The 24,453-nt window shown below is 43.6% G+C and overlaps 1 long non-coding RNA gene across 1 annotated transcript in view; it reads left to right on the top strand.

Moving 5' to 3' along the window:
* The window catches only part of LOC121012807 (uncharacterized), a 125,588-nt gene that overhangs the window by 62,943 nt on the left and 38,192 nt on the right, over nucleotides 1-24,453 (top strand). Inside the window, exon 2 of the long non-coding RNA XR_005782319.1 lies at nucleotides 20,023-20,110. This is a non-coding gene — a long non-coding RNA (uncharacterized LOC121012807). The remainder of the gene's footprint in view (nucleotides 1-20,022; nucleotides 20,111-24,453) is intronic.

Raw genomic sequence — 24,453 nt, 5'->3', positions numbered from 1 at the left:
AATGTCCTGTTTTTAGGAAATACATACTGAAGAATTTAAGAGTAATGTGTCAGGGCTCCTGGGTGGCTCAGTTGGTTAAGCGTCCAGCTTCAGTTCAGGTCATGATCTCACGGTTCATGGGTTCAAAGCCCCATGTGCTGACAATCGCGCTCTGTGCTGACACCTCAGAGTCTGGAGCCCGCTTCAGATTCCGTGTCTCCCTCTCTCTCTGCCCCTCCCCTACTTGTGCTTTGTCTCTCTTTCTCTCTCTCAAAAATAAATATTAAAAAAATTTTTAAGTAAAGTGTCATAATGTCTGCAACTTACTCTTTTTTTTTTTAATGTTTATTCATTTCTGAGAGAGAGAGAGAGAGAGAGAGAGCACAAGCAGGGAAGGAACAGAGACAGACAGAGGGAGACACAGAATCCGAAGCAGGCTCCAGGCTCCGAGCTGTCAGCATGGAGCCCGACTCGGGGCTCGAACTCACAAACCATGGGATCATGACCTGAGCCGAAGTCAGAAGCCCAACCAACTGAGCCACCCAGGGTCCCCTGCAACTTACTCATAAAAGATTCAACAAAAGTAAATATGTGTATGGCAGCGGGGGAAGAGCAAATGAACATAAATGTGGCAAAACGTTCACAACTGATAAATACAGGTGGAGGCTTAATGAGTGTTTATGTACTGATCTTACAACTTTTTGAAATTTCCCCCCCCCCAAAAAAAAAACTGGAGGGAAAAGTTAATTAATTGGGAGCCATGGGCAGGAGTTGGGAGGGGGTGAAGAGGAGGGGTCTAGGATGAGATTGTGACAGACACCGGGGCGTGAGGAAGCTTGGGGCTTTTCAGAAATTTCGAATGGTTAGGTATGACTGGAACAGAGACAGCTGATGGCAGGGACATGGCGAAAGTGAGGTGGGACAAGGCGGTGAGCTGTGCGAGCACGTGGGTGCTGCTTCCTGAAGGCCTCGGGCTGACCTTGAGAGGTTCCACGCATCTTTTGTGTTTTAGGTTGATCACATTGGCATCAATTTAACAAGACTGGCTTAGAAAGGGGCACCATGATGGCAGAAGGCTTAGTTTGTGTGATATTACGGTAGTTCCAGGAACAAGTCCGGTAGGCCTAGAGGAAAATCGTGCCACAGGTCAAGTGGAGAAGACAGTTTTGAAGCTACATAGAGCAGAAGAATCTACAGGACTCGGCGGTCAGGCTCACTCAGTGTGGAAGGAAGCTGGCTTGGTCGAGTTTGGTTTGATGACTCTTAAACCCAAAGGAAAAGGAAAACTTGTGGAAAGGTAAAATGTCTAACTTCTCTAGCCACGACCGATAATTTAAGGAGACTGGTTTGTACATCAAGGATTTACTTCTCCTTCATCTCCATATCTAGTATTGCTTGCCATATAGTAGGTGTTCAATAAATTTTTTTTAACCGTTTTTAGAAGTCATGATAGTTGATAGTAACAGGCTTCCTTCGGTTGCTGTTCCTCAGGGGAAATATGCTCTACATTTTGTTAATGTTTTCTCCCTGAGGGTTAAGCATTTGGTGAGCATCTGTCTCCTCACACCTGTTGGACTGGTTTACATGCAATCTCAAATGAACACATGCCAGGGTAGGGCCGCGCAAGGTACCTGCACTTTTAAAATCTATCAGATGTGTCTAGAATTAGTTTTGTCTTAGTTTATTGACTCGGTTCAGAAAGTACAGATATTTCTGTGTCTTAGTAAACGTGATACAGTAAATGTGCATTTGCAGAACTTGCAAAGTAGAAACATTTCTATTTCATATAACATGAATTTTTCAACTGTAAAAATTTCCTCTCGGTAGTGATTCCTATGCTTGAGTAACAGTGACGAACAGATATGGTACTGAAGCCAAGCTTACCTAGACGTTGCATCTCTAACTAAAGAGATGGCCTGGTTGTGTCATCAGAGGATCCCTAGGGATGGGCGCGATTCCTTTGATGGGTGGTGAGCTGAACAAAGCAGGCAAGTAAGGGGCGCCTGGGTGGCTCAGTTGGTTAAGCGTCCAACTCTTGATTTCAACTCAGGTCATGATCTCAGGATTCATCAGTTCGAGCCCCACGTGAGGATCTGTACTGACAGTGCAGAGCTTGCTTGGGATTCTCTCCCTCCCTTCTGTATCCCTCCCCAACTCATGTGTCTCTCTCTCTCTCTCTGTCTCTCTCTCTGTCTCTCTCTCTGTCTCTCTCTCAAAATAAAAATAAAAATAAAAAACATTGGGGCGCCTGGCTGGCTTAGTCAGTTAAGTGTCTGACTTCGGCTCAGATCATCTCGCGGTTTGTGAGTTCGAGCCCCATGTCAGGCTCTCTGCTGACAGCTCAGAGCCTGGAGCTTGCTTGCTTCAGATTCTGTGTCTCCCTCTCTCTCTGCCCCTTCCCTGCTCGCATTCTGTCTCTGTCTCTGTCTCTGTCTCTGTCTCTCTCTCTCTCCCAAAAATAAATAAACATTAAAAAAATTAAAAATAGGGGTGCCTGGGTGGCGCAGTCGGTTAAGCGTCCGACTTCAGCTAGGTCACGATCTCGCGGTCCGTGGGTTCGAGCCCCACGTCGGGCTCTGGGCTGATGGCTCAGAGCCTGGAGCCTGTTTCCGGTTCTGTGTCTCTCTCTCTCTCGGCCCCTCCCCCGTTTATGCTCTGTCTCTCTCTGTCCCAAAAATAAATAAAAAACAAAAGTTGAAAAAATTTTAAATAAAAAAAAAATTAAAAATAAACATCAAAAAAAAGAAGGCAAGTAAATGATAACGTAGTTACAGCAAGAGACTCAGCAAGAGACTCAACACTAAGATGTCAAGATTCAGTTTAGGCTTTCTGTCCTTGACATCCCGCCCCACCACATTACAGAGACCATGTGCTCCCGTCCCACTCAGCCACAGACGTATCACACTTATCATAGCTTGTAATTGTCTGCTTTCCTCCTTCTACCTTATATCAGCACTATGAAACCCATCCACCTGTGGCTTCCCCATTTAACATGGTGCCTAGCACAAGGTCAGTGCTCCACAGTTTTTACATATATGAATGAATACATGGACGAATAAACATGCGTGACTTCCTAAAAGGATCACAGTTCCCAACAGTCAAAACAGGATTACAAAACCCTTTCTTTGTGATGAGTTTCAATTTAGTGCTTTAAAGAAGACATGACATGTTTTAGTAGTACATACGCACGTATTTGGAGTCCTTCTAGTAAATATGAATAGTCACTTGTAAAATAATCTAAGCCCATATGCTTTTTACAAATTAGGATTTATTACTTAAAGTGTTGTTTTAGAATCTGCCAAATACGGGGCGCTACCTTGGACCTTTCTCTGATTCTTTTGATTCCAATGAAGCAAAAACTTCAGGACACCATGAGATAAAGCAGCCAAAAGGAATTCACACCGTCCCCTTGATTTACTATCAGGGACACTGTTATAGGACTGCTTCTAGCTCTCTGCACCATGGTATCCAAGGCAGGCACTTCTGGTTGATCTTAGGGACAGACCCCCGGGAGTTAGTGTACAATGCACAGCACAGCTTTGTGGCAACTGCTTCTGTGGGAGACATCTTCTGGCTCTTTTATATGTCCCCTGGGGCAACAACTGCACGTCCTGAGTGACATCTTACCATAACTCAGTGGAAACACCGAGAAACAAGCAAGCCTAATCCTGGGCAAAGAAGAACTTCTGTTGTAAGATTTTTGCAAGCAATACTTACTCTCTAATTTTGTCACAATGCATGTAATTTGTCTTTTGGGAAAGAAGCACACAGATCTGGAGGTAATTTGTGTCCTGGTCACTGCTCATTAATGGAACATCCTTGTTAGTTGAGGAGAAAAAAGGTTAGTGACGTCAGAGTTTCCCATAACAGGCGCTTATGCCTGTATTTAAAAACCTGAAACATAGTGGTGTTCCTATCACAAGTTCTCGTAGGGAAAACACCATTAGAAAATGCAATCAATGAAAGGGCTTTCCATTGTGGAGTGAGAATTTTTATTTTCTCCTAAACATAGGTGACTACCTCAGACCTTTGTTTTCTTTTCTTATAATGCTAGAGTCTACTGTTTGTAAAGACCCTTATCCCATGTTATTAGACAGCTTTTGCAGCAGTAACACTATCTGACGAATTACCCCAAACACAGAGGCTTATTTATGTATGTATATATTTATGGATTTATTCTTTTTTTTTTAATTTTTTTTAACATTTATTTATTTTTGGGACAGAGAGAGACAGAGCATGAACAGGGGAGGGGCAGAGAGAGAGGGAGACACAGAATCGGAAGCAGGCTCCAGGCTCTGAGCCGTCAGCCCAGAGCCTGACGCGGGGCTCGAACTCACGGACCGTGAGATCGTGACCTGAGCCCCTGGATTTATTCTTACACCCACAGGTTTAAGGTTCATCGGGGGTAGCTTACATAGGATAGGCTCAGCTGGGTTGATCTGCTCCAGACTGTGGGTAAAGGACACTGCTATTTAGTCAAATGGAAATAACCTTGCCCTATATTAAGTTCATTAGGTTTTGTCACCATACATAATCGTTAAACTTGCACTAAAAATGTTTAGCACCAGTATTTTTTATGAAATGAAAGGAAAAGTAATAAAACTTATTACCAGAGCACTACCTTGCCTGTAGTAAGTTCTTAAATAATATTTGGAAAAAGACAAAGCAATGGAATATAAAAAAGAAAATCAGAGGGGCAACTGGGTGGCTTTGTCGGTTAAACGTCTGACTCTTGATTTTGGCTAGGACGTGATTTTGGCTTGGTTTGTGAGATAGAGCCCCAAGTCGCTCAACGTGGAGCCTGCTTGAGATTCTCTCTCCCTCTCTCCTTCCCTTTCCCCACTCACGTTCAAAACATTCTCAGGAAGACTTCAGGTTTAATGTGGCAGATTGAACACGTCCCTGCCTAAAACCCATTAAAATGATAGTAAAATAAATGAAATAGGTATAAATACCTTTTGGAAGACGAAGACAGATGGACAAGTGGTAACTAACAGCAGAAGGCTGAAACCTACCTTCAAGAGTGTACGTTCGAGTGGAGAGTGGTTAAGTTAAATTTCAAGAAATGGAGTCCTTTGAGGACCTGTGAAGTTGGGTTTGGAGCAAGGTTGAAAACTAAAGAATTAATGAAAAAATTAGATAAAAAGTAAGCAAACTTTCAGATCCTCTTATCCAACAGTACAGTCAAGAAACTACTTCTCCCAAAGCAAAAAATATGAGGTTCAGTCTCCAGCGCTAACAGAACTTTCTGTGATAAAGGAAAGGTTTTCCGTCAGCATTGTCCACCGTCACGTGGCTCAGTGGCCAGCGTGGCTGGTGTGACTGCGGAACTACATTTCTAACTTAATTTTAATTAACTTTTTTAAATGTTTATTTATTTTTGAGAGAGAGAGAGAGAGACAGAGAGGTAGAGAGAAGGAGACACAGAATCCCAAGCAGGCTTCCTGCTGTCAGCGCAGAGCCCGACGCGGGGCTCGAACTCACAAACTGTGAGATCATGACCCGAGCCGAAATCAGGAGTCGCGCTTCTAACCAGCTGAGCCAGCCTGGTGCCCCTAACTTTAATTAATTGAAATTCAGATGGCCCCACGTGGCTAGTGGCTACCACACCAGACAGCGCAGCTGTGGACCCAGGGATACCAAGCGCTGCTGAGAACAGGGATGGATCATCTTACGGAGAAACGGAAATTCAGTAAAGTTCTTCATACTGAACAGCGAGAGCTCTCAACCCTTCCTACTGCTCGGGGCCTGGATTGGGGGATTCCTTCCTGAGGACATCCACCTGCCGAAGAGGAAACATCTGTAACCCCCACGACATGTCTGGCACTCTCCCTCCCTATCTTGTACACGGCAGGGGCCGCCCCACACCCAGAGCTTTCAGTCAGTTTTTTAAATGCCTCACTCTTAAATATGACAAGGCAGCCAAAGATCACCACACGTTTGAGGACAGCTGGCCAGGCCAAAAGAGAGACAAATAACAAACAAAAAAAAGGGAGCTGACATTACAGACAGCGGAAGGAAAAAAAAATTTTTTTCTTAAATTTCTTCAAAAGGAGGAGCTATTGCAGCAATGAAATAAGATCAGGGTGCGATTTAAAAGATGAGAAAAAGAATTGTAACTATTTTGGAGATTAAAAAGTTACCAAGATAAAAACACAGGAGAGATATGGGAAGATAACGTTGAGATGTCCTCTCAGAAAATAAACCAAAAAGAAAATCCAAGAGAAAAGCTGTGAGTATTAGAGCTCCAGAAAGAAAGAAGTGGAAAAGAAAAAAAGGAAAGGATTTAACAAAGAAGCAATTGCAGAAAATTTCTCTAAAATGAAAAAAGTCACGATTCAGATTGAAAAGGCTGAGTCCCCAGCCAAAAACTGGGGAAAAGACTCACCCCAGCCAACAGAAATGCATACGTCTGTTGTAAAGATACAGCAAAGGCCATGTACACAAATGTTTGTGGCACCTCTTTAATAGCCAAAAACTGAAAACAGCCAGAAGTCCATCCACATTAACGCTGGATAAATTAATCGTAGCGTGTTCATAAAAAGGAACAAGCATGAATGAGTTCCCCATTACATGCAGGTGACACACGTGAATCTCCCAAACTTAACCGGTGAGACCAGAAGCAAAAGAATATATTGTATGGTTTCATGTTTTTAAAAACATTTTTGCATTTTTTTTTACCTTTATTTATTTTAGGAGAAAGAATGCAAGCAGGGGAGGGGCAGAGTGAAAGAAGGAGACAGAATCCCAGGCAGGTTCCAGGTCCCAGCTGTCAGCACTGAGCCCCACACGACTCGAACTCACGAAACATGAGATCATGACCTGAGCCGCAGTCAGATGCTTAACTGACTGAGCTACCCAGGTGCCCTTGTATGATTTCATTTCTATAAAAATTCACAAACAGGCAAACTCTGATCTGTGGTGTTAGAAATTAGGATAGTGATTACCACTAGGAGCAGGTAGTGGCCAGAAGCAGGCTCTTGGTAGTACTCTCTTTCTTAATCTAGGTACTGGTTACACACTATGTGTGAATTTTGTAAAAAATCATCCAGTTGATACTTATGATTCATGTCCTCTTCTGTGATTATGTTATTCTTCAGTAAAAAGCTTACGTTTCTGAAAGTTCCTACCCAAACACATCATAGTGAAATTTAGAACCAGATAAGAGCCTTCAGTGGGGGTGGGGAGATAAAAGGATCAAGACGGAAAATAAGGCTCCTGAAGAGCACCTAGAAGCATAAGCAAATGGAAGCAAAAAAGGACTATAGGAAAACATATATAGGGAAGGAAATGTCATGGAGGTATACTACAGTGAACAGTATTTACATTTAGTGATATAAATACCGAGGGGCGCCTGGGTGGCTCAGTCGGTTAGGCTTCCAACTTCGGCTCAGGTCATGATCTCACAGTTCGTGAGTTCAAGCCCCGCGTCGGGCTGTGTGCTGACAGCTCAGAGCCTGGAGCCTGCTTTGGATTCTGTGTCTCCCTCTCTCTCTGTTCCTCCCTTGCTCACACTCTGTCTCTCTCTCAAAAATAAAAATTAAAAAAATAATATAAATACTGAATATTGACTTAATTTTTTTTAAACCTTCATATTAGGAAACTAGGAAAAGGAAAGTGCAATGTGTCATGAGAAAGAAGTTGGGGAAAACGTCTCAGCCCTAATAGTCTATGATACGAGATCAATACTATGTATACTATGTGTGTATATTACTTTGATAATTAATTTTTAAACACTGGTCATCAGAAGAAAAATAATTGGATAATAATTGCAACACAGTGAGAATTGTTTTTCGCAGTAACTTCTGTTTAACTGGAGAAAATAAAGTTTTCCATTTCTTGATCCTAAAGTGCACTTTAGTGTTTTTGTCCAGCTTTGTAAAGCCCAATGTTAGAAAAATCACATTGAAAACATGCTTCTGTTTTCTGAGTTAATGTTATCTGTAATCATTACAAAAGTGGACTTTTATTATTTGAGTGTGTGTTGCTTAGCTTAGTGTATTCAGGTCGCAACTGTGGGGGGGGGCAGGGAACAGAAGGGGGAGAAAAAGGTGTTCGTCAGTTCCAATAAGTGGAATAAGAAGATGTCATAAGCATGGCACTTAACATCTTTGCAGTTTCCCTGCTGAAGTAGTTAATCCTAGAAGCCTTTTTCCTGAGGCCCAAATGGTTAAAATGGGCCCGGAGGGAAAAGGTGCCCATTTCCCTCTCCTCTTACGGGTAGTATTACTCATCCTTTTGGCTTAGAGAAAGTAGCAACACACACACACACACACACACACACACACACACACACACACACGCACACACGCACACACACACACACACACACACACACACACACACCTTTTAATGAGGTCTTCCATTCCCCCAGAGTGTTGAATTTCAGAAGAAGTTCTCTATCATTTTCATGATAGGCACCTTATTTTTTCCCAATCGTGACAGTTGTGAAACTTCAGAATGAACTGAGCAAGTATGGAAGTCTCCCCCCCCTCCTTTATCTTCTCCGAGGGCTGACAAAGCAGGGTTTCAGATGAATCCCCTCAGATGGTGTTGGAGGCTTATCAAGATGGGGGGTTGAGGTTTGCGATCACTCTGTGAGAGGGGAGAAAGAGAAAGCCCAAACAGGGGAAACTCGAGAGAGGAGCCTTCTCCTTCAAGTTGTCATTATCAGGGTCCCCCCAGAAAAGACTGATGAGTAACCCAACACTGACTTGGAAAATCAGCTCTCAGTCAAATTCCCTCTCTTAACCTGTGTCAGCCACTGGCCAGTCCCTCCGCTGTTGTAAACAGGGAACAGTACAAACCGAATTGATAGAAGGGTGAAAACGCAAATCTTCCAAAAGATGGGAAATTCTATGGAGTCTATGAAAGCGATATTCAAAAACAGCCAGAATCACAGGAAAGAGGGAGATGCACGGGGAAAAAAAAAGAATCCATATGGATGGTACCATGATGCCTCAAAAAGAGTGATGTGAATGTTTTTTTAAATGTGCGGGAGGCCCTCGGAAAATTGATGAGCCCTTCCTTTAATATTTGTGGGGAAGATGAACATTTTAACAGTTAAGCTGTACAACTCAAGCCTGAAGTGAAGGGTGTTACATTGTGCCAACATACATTTTTGTCAGATAAAAGTGTACCCCCTGAAGTCAGGAATATACTTACTTTGTTCATTCTGAGAACTAGCATGGTATTGCCATGATGTCTAAATTCTGATCAACCTAAAATGAAGTCAGCGTTTTCATGATACAAAGTTTCATCAAATAAACCTTTTTTCCCCCGAAAAAAGATTTATTACAAAATTTAGCCCTGAATAAAGTGAATTCATTTCATGTGGCCTTTTCTGATGTCTGGGGTTTTTTTTTGGATATAAGGATCTCCCAGAGTACTTTTAAAATGCATTATTTGGCAGACGCCTGGGGCTCAGTCAGTTGAGCATCCGGCTTCGGCTCAGGTCATGATCTCGCGGTTCGTGAGTTCAAGCCCCGTGTCGGGCTCTGTGCCGACAGCTCAGATTCAGGTTCTGTGTCCCCCTCTCTCTCTGCCCCACCCTGCTTGTGCTCTGTTTCTCTCTGTATTTAAAAAAAAAAATGAATAAACATTTTTAAAAAGTTTAAAAAGAAAATATTTCCTGCCTTCGTAGAGCTCACAATCTAATGGAAAACAAAATGATACAATGCAAGAATTTGGTAAAATGTACATAAATGGCCACTGAAGAAGTGATTCTCTGAGGGCACAAAGGGAGTCTTTTCTTTAGAAAAGAGGGACTTCAGAATACAAATCTTTGGAAACTATTCTGTCTTCACTGATTTGCATTTCGATGTTCTGCCCCTGGCTTTTATTAAGAGGCATTGTAAGAAATAAATTTCGTATATATATATATATAATGAAATTTTAACTCCCATTTGCCATACGAAAGGGGTTTAGAACGTTTTCTCCATCATTTTTGTGAAATCACCTCCATACCCCACCCTCCACCCCCATTTAAGTAGGGCCTCAGATGTGGGTACTTTGCCCTGAGGTACACTAGCTGGGAGCCTGGGTTGAATGCAGGGGTGCATGTCATAGGCTCTAGGGCCAAAAAAAAGGGTCAATACACTACAAAGTCAAGGGGGCAGATGTGGAAGCCCAAAGAAGAGTAAAAAGGTTTCACAAAGGGTTGGAGGCAGAGACTAGAGCAATTTCCTCAGCCAAGTAAGATAACTGCAATTGTTTTTACTGTAGGTGGCATGGCCCTAGACCATGGGAAGGGACTCACTGTTTAAGATTCTTTTATTTATTTATTTTTAAATTATTTTTATGTTTCTTTATTTTAGAGAGAGAGAACAATCAGGGAGGGACAGAGGGAGAGAGAGAAAATCCCAAGCAGGCTCCACACTGCCATTGTGGAGCCCTGTGCGGGACTCAAACTCCCCAACTGCGAGATCATGACCTGAGCCCAAATCAAGAGTCAGATGCTTAGCCGACTGAGCCACCCAGGCGCCCCACTGATTAAGATTCTTTCAGAACGTAGGCAAAACCCTAGATCCCTGGAAGAAGTATATAGTTCTTCTCTAATAATACTTACGTGTCTCCCCTTTTACCTTTTGTTTTAAATTGTGGTAAAATACGCACAAAATTTATCATCTTCACCATTTTTAAATGTACAGTTTGTTTAAGCCACACTGCGGCGGATCTCGAGAACTTTCTCGTCCTGCAAAACTGAAACGCCATAAACTCTGTGTATACAACAGCAGCCATTTCCCCCTAGCCCCAGCCCCTGGTGACCACCATTCTACTTTGTTTCTCAGTTTGACTACTTTAGAGAACTCATATATGTGGAATCTTCCAGTATTTGTCTTTTGGTAACAGCCAATTTATCTGTTTGTAATTTTGACTGGCTGATTTCACCGATCGTAATGTCGCCAAGGTTCCTCCGTGTTGTAGCACGTGTCAGAATTTCCTTCCTCTTTAAGGCTGACTAATATTCTGTTGTATGGACGTACCACATTTTGTTTGTGGACATTTGGGTTGTTTCCATCGTTTGGCTATCGTAAGTGATTCTGTTATGAACATGAACATAAAAATCTCTCTTTGAGATAATGCTTTCGTTTCTTTTGGATATATATCCAGAGTGGAATTGCTGGATCCTTTTATAATTTTATTTTTTAAGTTTTTAAGGAACCACTATACTGTCGGTGGTTATCAGCAGTGTACAAGTTTGCAGTTTCTCCACATCCTTGTCGACACTTGTTATTTTCTGGTTTTTGATAGTAGCCATGGTAACGGGTGTGAGGTGGTATCTCCTTGTGGTTTTGCTTTGCGTTTCTTTGATGACTAGTGATGTTGAGTATCTTTTTGGGGGGGGGGAGTGGGGAGGGGCAGGGGAAGAGGAAGAGAGAGAATCTTAAGCAGGCTCCATGCTGGGTGGTGCGGGAGTCAATCTCTGTGAGATCAAGACCTGAGCCGAAATCAAGAGATGGACCTTTAACCAACTGAGCCACCCAGGTGCCCCTTGAGTATCTTTTTCGTATGCTTTTGGCCATTTGTATATCATCTTTGGAGAACTATCTATTTAAGTTTCTTGCCCATTTTTAAGTCAGGTTATTTGATTTTTGTTGTTGTTCTTGAGTCATAGGAGTTCTCTATATATTTTGGATATTAACCCCTTACCAGATATGATTTGCAAATGTTTTCTCCCTTTTGTGGATTGCTTTTTCACCCTGTTGATTATATCCTTTGATGCACAGAAGTTGATACATTTGTTGTCTCATTTGTCTATTTTACTTTTTTGCCTGTGCTTTTTTTTTTTTTAATGGTAGCATATCTAAGAAATAATTGCCAAATTCAGTGTTGCAAAATTTCCTCCCTGTGTTTCTTCTGGGGTTTTTATAGTTTTAGGTCTTTAATTCATTTTGAGTTAATTTTTGTATATGGTGTAAGGCAAACTTCCAATTTCATTCTTTTGCGTGTGGATATCCAGTTTTCACAACACCATTTGTTGAAAAGGCTGTCCTCTCCCCCATGGAATGATCTTGGCTCCCTTGTCGAAAATCATTTGACTGTATATTTCTATATTTGAGGTTTTGTATCTGAGCTCTCTATTCTATTCCATTGGTCTATATATCTCCTTTTAATCCCCTTTTACCTTTGATGGTCAGGTAAGTTAATTGATAGCTAAATTCGGAGCTCAACTACAACCATGGATGGGGACCTTCATGATGTGAAAGTTAATGTTCTCTTCTTTTCTTGCCATGGCCTTGAACTTTTTCTCTCCTTTAAGTTTCTCCTGGTCCAGATTCTTGATCCATATTTCTTTTTTATTAGTATGCTGTGGTATATGCTCTTATCGTGAAGTACCCTATGTGCTTTATGGGTAAATTGAGACAGTGCATCACTCCCGTAATCCCGTCAATCACACACAGCCGCTGGGATGCTCGCGATCTCATTGAAGAGGTTGGCTTCACACGTGGAACAATGCAAGACAGAACGTGTGTCACCACATGCAGGTTCGAGTATTAAGCTCTGGGAGATAAAAAAGGAAGAGAACAATGTGGGACAAAATGTCCAGGGTAGGTTTGTACTCGGACTGGGTGTCTAAGGAATGTTAGCGCTTGGATTGAAAGCCACAGAGGGTAGACAAAACAGGGCTTTCCCTCAAAAGGAGGAGGCTTATAAGGCTAAAATGAGAGACAGGACTGAGCCTGGCCTGGGCCAGACGGTGTGACTAGACCGAGACCGAGAATGAGAAGGTGGAAGGGGACCCGCTCACAAAGGAATCAAATACCGGAATGAGGAATTCGGATGGACCTTAATCTTTTTCACATGCCCACCTACCTGGGGAGATAAAGACAGTATCTTCCGGGATATAGTGGAGGGTTTTCAAACTAGGGGTTTTGACCAGCCTTGGGTTTTTTGGGGTTTGTTTTTGGTTTTGTGTTGTGTAATGAAAGAGGAAATTTCACAGTGCTTTGCAGATAGCAGGTAGAAGTCTGGTTGCAGTTGCATGCGTGTGTGTGTGTGCTGGGTCACAGCGTGAAATGCAATCAAAAAGCGTGAAAGACACTGGTGTAGAAGAAACTGCACGGTTCTGTTACAGATCTAAAGTACTGGGAAGCCCTAACATTGAGCCACATCAGACTGCACCACAGTATTGTGAAGTCCTCAGGCTGCGGTGACACAGATGTCTCCCCGTGCTCCAATCCCAGCTCCTCCCCGCAGGGGACATTACAAGGGGTACTGGCTCCAAGAGCCTTTGCTCCGCCTCACTCCTCGCTTCTGTTGAAGCCTTCACTCGACCCCCCTGAAGGTGGATCCATGCAGTGTGTAGCAGAAAGAGTACATGTTTCAGTCTCAGCGGATCTGGGCTAGTTCAGCCACTTACTAACAAAGTTGTGAAGCCATTCTGAGCCCCAGTCGCCTCTTCTGGAAAAATGGGGAGAAATAATACCTATCTCATAGGGTTGTAGGGAAGATTTGATGGCCCCGTCAAACAAGCTCTATGTATTCCACTTCTGGGAGGGTATCTATGTAAGTCTTCACGTGCCAAGATTCATATGAGTGGATGGTTGCTGGCAGTCTTTCTTACAGAACCAAAACTTTGGAAGCATGTAAATCCGTAATAGGGGATTGATTTTTTTTATTATGATATATCAATAGAACAGAATACTATGTAGCTACTAAAAAGAGTAAGGTAGAGGCACCTGGGTGGCTCAGTCGGTTGAGCATCCGACTTCGGCTCAGGTCATGATCTTGCAGCTCCTGAGTTCAAGCCCTGCATCGAGCTCTGTGCTGACAGCTCAGAGCCTGGAGCCTGCTTCCGATTCTGTCTCTGTCTCTCTCTCTCTGCCCTTCCCCTGCCCACACACTGTCTCTCTCTCTGCCTCTCTCTCAATTGTAAATAAACATTAAAAAAAAAAAAAAAAACTTAAAAAAAAATAAAAAGAATGAGGTAGGCCTAGATCTGCTGATATAGAAAGATATCTGCAGCACTATTAAGTGGGAAAAAAATAAGTTGTAAAACCATGATCCCCTTTTAAGAATACATAGATTTTTGGATACATGTCAAGAAATGGCTATAGGAGTTTCTTGAAGTCAGAATTACGAAGAACTTTAAATTTCTGTTTTATCAGTTTTTCTGTTTTTACACTGGGCATGTGTGAATTTTATATTTAGAAAAAAATTAGCTTGATATACATATATGCATTCACATGCTTGTATTACCTGGCATAGTAATTCTGAGCAGATACCTTGACACTCTTTGTAGTTAGTAGTTATTGTAAGTATTTGCTTTCAGCATAGGTGTTCTGAATCTTCAAATCAAATATTTCTGTAGCAGTGGAACCATTGTGCCTGGGGGTTCTCGGTGAAAATATACCCATTTTTCCTTCCTGGTAGACTGATTATTCTAGTTGAGGCCTGTTCTCTTTTCCCCTTTACTCAGTGGGCCCGGGGCACCCCTCACAGGATATGCCGTCATTCATTTTAATTTTTAAAATTATAATGGCAATTTAAGCTCATCTTAAATATTTAAACAATACTGAAGTTTATAAAGTAAACACTGAAAGTCCCCATTCTTCAGTCCCGCTACTCAGGAATGGAGATAGTTCAGTGTATGGTCTTCAGAACTTCTGTGCGTATGCAAACGTCCGTGTGTATTTTCGTTACACAAATGAGATCATATCATGTATACCAATAAGTATCCTCCCATATCCTAGATTAAGTTGTAATTACAGTGCATCCTTTCGAAGAAGCACCTAATAGTACCCTTCGTAGGTATATCATAATTTATTTCTCCGTTCCTTCTATTGTTCTATTTCTGGCCATTGCTAGCAGTGCTCCAAAAATATTTTTACATATATCACTGCCCACTTCGGTGAGCAGATCTGTAGGATAAATTCTTACAAGTGGAATTAGTGTTGTTCAAAAGATCCCTACATGAATAATAATTGTTGTCACGTTGCCCTAAGTTACACTTCTCCCAGCAGTGACTATATGAATTCCTTTTCCCCCCCACACACCTCCTCACCAGTATTGTCATTATTGTCATCCTAAAGTCCTCACCAGCCCGATGTATGAAAAACGGATCTGATTGTTTCATTTGAATTTCCTTGGAGTGAAATTGAACATCTCTGTTGCCACACCTGTTGGGAAATGTCACACGTGTCTGCAGATCCAGTGGGAAGTTTGGTCTGGAGTCTGCGTTCTTGGTTAAATGGTGGTACTCTTCTATTAATATGCTTAGAAATGTGGTCCAGGATAGAGCATTAGGAAGAACAGACGGAGCAGATGGTATGATCTAGTATATTCATGGTTTCCTATTTGGACATCCATGGCAGTGGGGGAGGACAGGTTGGATGGTGGCATATTTCTATGCATAGAAATAATAACCGTGCGGCTGCTGATTGAGCAGTCCCCAGTCCCTCACCTGGCTGAAATATTCCAGTTCAACCTTTTCTGAAACTACGGAAATCTCGTCCATTATTCTCTGTGTCCTCTTCCCCACAGAAATCTGGCACGGTATTGATTCAGCCTCTGGAAGAGCCAACACCAGTTTATCAAACCTGCATCCCCTCACCTAGCAGTGCCTCATATGCCTCAGGGATTTCACAAAACTTCCTTTTAGAATCACTGCTTGAACTGGTCACGTTTTAAACCTCTGTAAAGAAACTTGTTAACGCGGCAAAATGTAGGCAGAGCCTTCAATGCAGAGAGTGTTCAGATATCTTTACCATCAGCTTTTTGGTGATTGCTCGGTCCCCTCTTATCCCCTTATTGGTTTCTCCATCTTAGGATCCAGAGGGACCTACTTGTGGAAAGGACATGATTCTTTCTGACTACTCAGGACCTCCCAAAACATTGCAGTCTCACGCAGATCTTAGTTAAGGAATTTTGTGCTTTGTTTTGTTTTGCAGCTTCCTGAGGTAAGCCCAGTGGTTCTCCTCTGTTGGTTTTTTTTTTTTTTTTATGTTTATTTATTTTTGAGAGAGAGAGAGAGAGAGAGAGAGAGACAGAGTACAAGCAGGGGAGGAGCAGAGAAGGAGGGAGACACAGAATCCGAAGCAGGCTCCAGGCTCTGAGCTGGCAGCACAGAGCCCAGCGCGGGGCTCGAACTCACGAGCTGCGAGATCATGACCTGAGCCGAAGTCGGATGCTCAATCAACTGAGCCGCCCAGGCGCCCCTCTCCTCTGTTTTTATACCTATCAGCTTTTCCCCCACAGACTTCACGTCTTAAGATTTCATGTCTTCCAAACACACTGCACTCACAATTAATTCATTCTTCCTTTTTTTTTTTTTTTTTTTTTTAAGTCAAGCAGATATATAATGTAACTGCACATAGGGCTTCTGGTCAACCTGCGACAACCAGTGTTAACTCACGCAAGAGTCAACTCAATCAAAAGCAAGGGAAGGTGATAGTTCAGTACTTCTGTAGGTAGACTTGAGCTTACCCTCCCCCACCACACTCGTTATCTTCTTTGTTTTCCTAAAAAGGGAAAGATTCTGGGCTGAGAACGCCTTAAGTTACCCCCTTCTAAAAGATAACTCCCTTCCTTTATCCCACCCCTCTGACTTTCCTAACTAGTATGTGGTTGACCGTGAAAGAGGGTGAGTGGTTCACGATCACCCACTTCACCCCTGCACCCAAAACAAGACAGCGCACATTTACATTTCGCTGGCAAAGGAAGCCCCGCGTGGAAAGTTTTATGTAGAAAACAGCCTTGGAAGTGAGTGATGTGTCACCGGCCCTGCAGCACACTGAGTTCCCTGTTTGGGATCAGGTTGTTAAGACCACATGCGGATGAGGTGCCGTAAAAGTGTCTGCCTTCTCCAGTTCAGTTTTCCCAGAGTACATAAATCCACTGACAGTTTTCTTTAAACAGTTGTTCTCAGCTTCAAATAAAATTTGAAAATAATTAACACCTGGTTTGCTTTTTAAAAAGTCTGATGTGTAAAGTCGGGCACGGGGAGGGTGTAGGTTTGGGGGTTATGGAAGGCATTGTAATATCGGGAGAGAACACAAGTTTCTCGTGATTAGGCATGTTTGACTTTGAACCGTGGCTTCACCAAATATTTGGCTATGTGACCTTGGGAAGGTTACTTTTAAATCTCGATTTGCGTATCTGTAAGTAGGGATACTATTTCCTTGAGGTCTCGTTTCTTTGAGCCTTGAGTAACGGAAATGAAGAGGCACAGCATAGTGTCAGAAAAGGCACTGGTCGGAGCTCAGTGAAGGACGGCTCACCTATCCATTCCCATCTCTCTGTATGACTCATAGAATCAGAGCCTCCTTTTTTTTCCATTTAACTTGAACTCAGTTAACTGACCGTGTAGTGTTGGCTTCAGGAGTAGAACCCGGTGATTCATCTCTTAAGTATAATACCCAGTGCTCATCCCGAAAAGTGCCCTCCATAATGCCCATCACCCGTTCAGCCCATCCCCTCACCCACCTCCCCTCCAGAAACCCTTAGTTTGTTCTCTGTTTTTTAAGAGTCTCTCATGGTTTGTCTCCCTCTCTGTTTTAATCTTATTTTTCCTTCCCTTCCCCTGTGTTCATCTGTTTTGTTTCTTAAACTCCACATCTGAGTGAAGTCGTATGATAATCGTCTTTCTCTGACTTATTTCACTTAGCATAATATGCTCTGGTTCCATCCGTGTTGCTGCAAATGGCAAAATTTCATTCTTTTTCATCACCAAGTAGTATGCCATTATCCATTCATCCGTCGATGAATTATCCATTCATCTGTCGATGGCTCTTTCCATACTTTGGCTATTGTTGATAGCGTTGCTATAAACATTGGGGTGCATGTGCCCCTTCGAATCAGCATTTTTGTATCCTTTGGAGAAGTCCCTGGTAGTGCAATTGCTGGGTCGTAGGGTAGTTCTATTTTTAATTTTTTGAGGAACCGCCATACTGTTTTCCAGAGTGGCCGCCCCATTCGCATTCCCACCAGCAGCGCAAGAGGGGTCCCCTTTCGGAAACAGAGTCTTCTGTTCCGTGTGTATTTAAGGGAACCCTGGATGCCACGTGGTGATGCCGACTGAGGAAGCCACAGTCCATGAGGGGACAAGGGGGTAGAAGACAGGCCATGCCATTGTACCCCTAGAAGCAAGTCCCCTGAGCCACTGCAGACTAGCAGACCTCTGAGGGGGGTCAGAAGAGGCTCAGTGGTGGGAGCTCTTGCCGTATTCAGGCTCTCCTCACCCCATCACACTGCCACGTCACGTGGCGTCTGGCCGTCCCCTACAGGGAGGGGGAAGCAGTGCCTCCCGGGATTAGTTCAAGGGCCAGGTGAGAGTAGGTTGAAGACTCTGTCCATCGTCCTGCCTCTGGCCGGCGCCTTTCTCCCCGAAGTCTCTCTCAGAGCCCAGGCTTCAGTTCTGGCAAACAAGGACCAATGGACCTACCTGCTGGGTCCCAGCAGTTACCCCCCCAGGCAGGGTCCCGTCTCCCTTCTGAGAGAAATACTCCTCTCAGCTCTCTCTCCTACCACCCCCCGGAGAGCGAGGAGACTCAGCACCGGACCCACAGCCACTATAGACCCTACTGTGGTGAGGATTCTTGAGCTGCCCAGTACCTCGGCTGCTTGCCAACGTGCAAGCCCTCGGCCACCCTCTTGACCTACCTGGCCCGGAAGCCTGCACGGCTCTGGGATGCACAGAAAAAGACCCTCAGCAGGACGTGCTGGAAACATCGAGATAAGCGATGAGTGACTTCTGGGAGCACAGACCTCAGGCTGACTGTGACCTGAGAAGCTGAGACAAAACAGCACCCAAGTATTTCAAAATCGCTAAGACGACGGTGGAACACAGCAAGAGAATGAAGGTGCTCGATCCTTTGACCTGGCCCCGCCACGGGAAGGCAGTGTGGTACAGCCGGGGGTGGGAACGCAGGCCCTTTGGCGTCAGGCAGACCAGGCCCCTTTCTGGTCTCTGTCTTGGGCCAAGTACCTTAGCGGTGAGAGTGGAGGCGGGACCACGGCAGTAGTTCTCGCTGTTGGCAAGTGCTGAGGTCTTACTCTGTGCCGAGCAGTGTTAGGTACTCTCTTCCCTGCGAATTGGGAATTAAAAAATACTCTCTCGCAGAGTTGGGGAAATAATGGGTGGTTCCCATCAAGTCAGCGGTATACAGCAGGTGTTCGGTAAATGCGAACTTTCTTCTAGGAGGACGGGTCCTAATGAAATAGTAAAAAGGAGCAGAAGAGATTCCTTCTGTGCAAGGACGTAACCTGGAAGCCGCCGTCTCTTTTTAGGTCTGTTAATATTTGCTTTACATACTTAGGTGCTCCTGTGTTAGGCGCATTAATATTTACCGATGGTATGTGCTCTTGTTGGATTGACTCCTTTGTCATTATGTAATTCCCTTCTTTATCTTTTATCACAGTCTTTGTCTTAGAGTCTGTTGGGTCTGATGTAAGCATAGCTGCTTCGGCTCTCTTTTTATTTCCTTTTCCATCCCTTCACTTTCCGTCTGCATGTATCCTTACATCCGAAGTCGAGGCTCTTGTGGACAGCATATAGACGGGCCTTCTGGAAGCCACCTTCGTGTCCCACGCCAGGAAAATGTGTAACAGATGATGACAGGGTGTTGTGCAGCCACTAAAATATTTATGGAAAAAAAAAACGTAAAATGGAAAGCATTCATGATTTTATGTCAGGTCAATAAAGCAAAATGCAAAATCGCAGGTGTATATCAATGACCCCTACATCGCTTCAAGTGTAGACAGGGGTTTGGAAACAAAATACAATAATTAAAAGTTGTTAGACGTAGGTTCTTTAATGTTGAGAGGTACTGCCTTCCGGTTTAAAACAAAGCAAACAAACCAAAAAAGCCCAACAAGAACAAAAGCGGTGCCAGGGGCCACAGGTAGCAGCTGCTGTGGGCATGATCAGGATGACCTTAGCAGGTGTCAGATATGAAAAGGATTCCAGTGCTTTGAACCACACCAGCCTCTGCAGAGAGTGAGTGGGCCCTCTCAATAACATCTCTTTGTTGTTCCTATGCTAAGAATGGAACGCATCTTTCGGACAAATCCTGAAAAAAAATTTTTTTTTGGTTTCAATAGATACACCACACGCTCGTCGACCTGCTGGACTCTGTAAACCCAACACAAGGTCACGGTCCAGTGTTGAGAAGTTGACTTTGCTAGTGAGGTAAGGAAGCTCTTCGTTTAGAGGCCTTTACCCCCGCTCGGCTGGGGTTTAGTAACATGCAGATTTTCTTTGACTAGAAAAGAGTGGTGCTGTAGAGCTTATAACCTCCAAGGAGATCATTTCATAAAATATTGATTTTTTTGCACATAAAGGAGATAGTTCATGAATAGAAAATGTAAGCATCAGCAAAAATTCTTTCGCACTCTCAGTTCATGAACACGGAAAGTAATGAATCCCGCTTACCAACTGAGGCTGACATCTATTCCTTCTGGGGGGGGTGGGGTGGGAGGGGCAGAGCTAGAATATTATTCTTCCTCAATGTCATAATTCCAAGGACAGATGTGCCCAAAAGAGACCAACCTGGATTGCACAGCCTTTTACTACAAGCTGTGAACACCGCCCCATAGACTTTGCTGCAAGTCGTAGATTTTGTTTTGCCTCTGTACCTCGCAAGCTACAACCGGGCCTTTTCCCAAAATCAGATTCGTCTTAGTGAGCTGTTCCTGGCCAATGTGGTTTACTAGCTGTTGCCGTCTTGTGAAAGCCAGCAGCGGTATCACAGCATCTCACGGGGTGGCGCCATGCTGCGTCCTCCCCACGCTCCCCAGCTTACCCCAGATCTGTCATCGCCCTTGTCCCCACTCTGTAGCAGATAGCTCTCCTGAGGTTCCAGTGGCCTGGTGTGGTGAAACAGCAATGGGCCCAGAATCGAAGAAGCATCTTACTAGCTGACGTGCTGTCTCTAACTGAGCTATCTTGAGCAAGTCAATGAATCAGTCTTTGTGTTTGCTTCCTTGACTGTGGGTAAGGAATGGGGACAGATGTTGTGTGGACCGAATGAGCAAATGCAAGGGAGAAATCCTTTAAAAATAAGTGCGTTGGCCACAATGAAGATACTCGTTCACACCCACCAGGACAGCAATAAGCAAGAAGACGAGATAATAACAAATGTTGACAAGGATGTGGGGAAATTGGAACCCTCATATTTTGCCAGCTGGATTGTAAAATGGTACAGCTGCTTTGGAAAACAGTCTGGCAGTTCCTGAAACAGTTAAACATAGAGTCACTGAAAGACCCAGCAATTCCACTCCTGGGGATGTGCCCGGGAGAAATGAAAACATCCATTTACACGAAAATCTGCACATGAACGCTCGCAGCATTATTCACGATAGCCAAAAAGTGGAAACAACCCAAGCGTCCATCGGCTCCAGTAGATAAATCAAATGTGGTATATCCATACAGTTGAATATTAGTCAACGGGAAAAGGGTGTGCAGAACTGATACAGGCTACAGCACGGGTGAACCTTGACAACGTTATGCAAAGTGAGAGGAGCCGCATATCGTGATTCCGTGTATATAAAATACCCAGAAGAGGCAGATCCGTAGACATGAAAAGTAGATTAATTACCGGAGCACTGGGAGTTGGGGGAAGAATGGGGAGAGGTTGCTAATGGGTCCAGGATTTCTTTCTGGGGTGATGAAATTGTTCTAAAATTGATTTATTGGTATACATCACAAAGATACTGAAAAGCATAGAATGTTGCACTTTAAATGAGTGAATTGTAGAGCATGTGAATTTTATCTCGACAAAGCTATTATGGAAAAAAAAAAATTAGTGCAATGCAAAGGCCGTTAAATAGTAATCCTGTGTTTTCTGCGCTTACCAGAGCGGAATCTCAGCAGGGTTCCATTCAGGGCCTGATTGACCCCAACGTCTGTAAAATCGCGATGCACCTTAGGATCGAAGATGCCTCACAGTCTGTTGGCCAGGCCACAGCCGTCGTTACCTACATGTCCATGAACTTCAAAGGCAGCAGTGTCCAAACTTGGGAAATGGGTGTCCGTTGCTTGCAGCCAACTCCCAGAAGGAAGGGTGAAGCCCTCTTTAAACCCCAAGAGCCAAATGCTTATGGGAGAGGGAGTGGGGAAAATGAGAAGTCATCACATGCTTGGCGGTATTTTTGAGGCAGGAATCAAAACTAGGCCAACAAACAGCGCAGCCCCAAGAGCGTTTAGTCCTGTAGGATTCTCTTAAGAAATGCTGCCTCACCAGTACCCCCGACGGTACCAAGGGTGATACGGAGTTAATAAGCAATGACACACACTCTGAGTCAAACAAGGGATTCGGAAGATGGGGGCACTGAGCGTGAAGACAACATAGGAATATTTCTTGTAATATTTATTCATTATTTTGAGAGAGAAAGAGTGAGTGAGCATACGCACAAGGGGGTAGAGGCAGAGAGAAAGGGAGAGAGAATCCCAAGCAGGCTCCACGCTCAGGCAGAGCCTACGCCGGGTTCCATCCCACAACTGTGAGACCGTGACCTGAGCCGAAATCCAGAGTCAGATGCTTAACCGACGGAGCCACCCAGGCGCCCCACGTAGGAACGTTTTAAATGACTTTATTTTGCCTATGTTTTCCTTTTTATGTGGGCAAAAGGATGATAAATGTTTTAAAAATCGAAGTCTGAAAGAGCGACTTCATAGGGTCTGAAATGAAAATTGCAAGTACAGATAAGAAAGCATCATCTGATAGTTTAATTGGCAACATTTTTTTTAACCGCCACATAATACAGTGTCGCGTCTTAGGATCAGAGGTCTTATATTTGATGATATTTGGTACTTATTCAAAGTAGCTCATGAGGGTGGTGGGAACCTCTAAGTTGAAGGTAAACCTCTCTTAGCTGTCTCATTGAAAAATAATCGTAGTGAGTCCAGGCCCGGGGGGCCAGGGCCAAATAATAAACATACAACCACACAAATCAATCAATAAATATTTAGTGTAATTCTAGCTTCTCAAACGTTAAAATTGACACCTGTTCTCGGACTTTCGTAGAATTTTTGTTAGTAGTTAAGGATTGTTTGTGGTTTATGACCCCTTATTCTGTGTGCTTTTCATACATTTTCTCATTCGCCCCTAACAACAATGATATGTAGAAGGTGGAGCTATTGCTTATCTTATAGAAAAGGAAACTGAGGTTTAGAAATATTAAATAACTGGGGCGCCTGGGTAGCTGAGTTGGTTAAGCATCCGACTTTGGCTCAGGTCATGATCTCGCGCAGTTCCTGACTTCAGACCCCGCGTCGGGCTCTGTGCTAACAGCTCAGGGCTTGGAGCTGCTTCGGATTCTGTGTCTCCCTCCCTCTCTGCCCCTGTCCCACTTGTGTGCGCTCGCTCTCTCTCTCTCTCTCTCTCTCTCAGAAAAAAAAAAAAAAAAATTAAAGAAAAAGAAATATCAAATAACCCTCTCAGAGTCATTCAGGAACAAATGACAGAGGTAAGACTTGACTCCAGCTGACTCCACAAGATCACTCTTGACCACTCTTCCAGAGCACATTTTACGGCTGATTGCAAATTGAATCTTAAAACCACAGACAAGGAAACAAATGGACATAGAAGTCGTATGGTAGTTGCAGACTTCTGGGCATTCTCTCATGACACCGATGGTCAGCGAGGCCAACGCTGCATTTCCCGTGTTCTGGATGGAGGCGGGAGCAAGAGAAGTGAGAATCTGTAGTTTCAGGCTCCGGCTTTCTCCTTCTGCAAATTCTGCCAACAGCTGTAAAACCAAGTTTTTGTCTCCCACCTTCATTCTCTGAGCATTCTGGCTCTGCTTTCGTGTGCTGAGATGCCCACGGAGGGAACTGCGGAGGATTTGAGCTGCAGAGCCAGACCAAGGATCTCCTGTGACAAAATCCCCAAACACCGAGCTTTAGAGCGAAAGGGGATCTCGGAGACTGGCACACATCAAAACCACCTCTGCAGCTTTTCCCAGACCTGTTGAGTGAGAATCTCAAGGGAGTCGGTATAAGAGTTAGATTCTCTGCGGTGCTCAAAATAGGGTTCCTGGACCAGCAGCTTCAGCGTCACCTGGGAACTTGTTAGAATTGCATTCTTGGCCCCCCACCCCCACCCCCACCCCCCCCAGGCCTGTGGACCAGTGACTCTGGGGCTGTGGTCCAGCAATCTGTGCTTTATGAAGCCTTCTAGTAGTTCCTAAAACCTCCTAAAGTTTGAGAACCACTGACTTAGAGCAGAAATTTGGACAGGATCCTAAGGTTAGTCCTCATTTTTGAAGTATATAGCAGCTCTGTTTCAAATTCAGTAAAAAAAAAAAAAATATATATATATATATATATATATATTTATTTTCAGTTTTTTCTACATGAAATTTCTTTTAGAATTTATAGTACTTAAAAGCACAAGAATCCTAGCCTAAAATTCTGATCTTATTCTCCTCTCTTCCATGGGGCCTTACTCGACTTAATTATCACTGATGAAAAGTATCCTTTCTTAAAAAGCTGTTTAGTCTGACATGTTTTCTTTTTTTTCTTTTTAATTT

Source organism: Herpailurus yagouaroundi, unplaced genomic scaffold (assembly GCF_014898765.1).
Source record: "Herpailurus yagouaroundi ecotype Mexico unplaced genomic scaffold, PumYag 197, whole genome shotgun sequence".
Taxonomy (NCBI): Eukaryota; Metazoa; Chordata; class Mammalia; order Carnivora; family Felidae; genus Herpailurus; species Herpailurus yagouaroundi.
This window is presented reverse-complemented; position numbering and strand designations above follow the sequence as displayed.